A 365-nucleotide genomic window follows, 5' to 3' on the forward strand; every position below is an offset into this window, starting at 1 on the left:
ATATGATCTATCCTGGAGAATGTTCCATGAGCACTTGAGAAAAATGTGTATTCTGTTGGTTTTGGATGGAATTTCCTATAAATATCAATTAAGTCCATCTCATTTAATGTATCATTTAAAACTTGTGTTTCCTTATTTATTTTCATTGTGGATGGTCTGTCCATTGGTGAAAGTGGGGTGTTAAACTCCCCTACTATGATTATGTTACTGTCGATTTCTCCTTTTACGGCTGTTAGTATTTGCCTTATGTATTGAGGTGCTCCTATGTTGGGTGCATAAATATTTACAATTGTTATATCTTCTTCATGGATCGATCCCTTGATCATTATATAATGTCCTTCTTTGTCTCTTGTAATAGTTTTTAC

The sequence above is a fragment of the Physeter macrocephalus genome, chromosome 1 (assembly GCF_002837175.3).
Source record: "Physeter macrocephalus isolate SW-GA chromosome 1, ASM283717v5, whole genome shotgun sequence".
NCBI lineage: Eukaryota > Metazoa > Chordata > Mammalia > Artiodactyla > Physeteridae > Physeter > Physeter macrocephalus.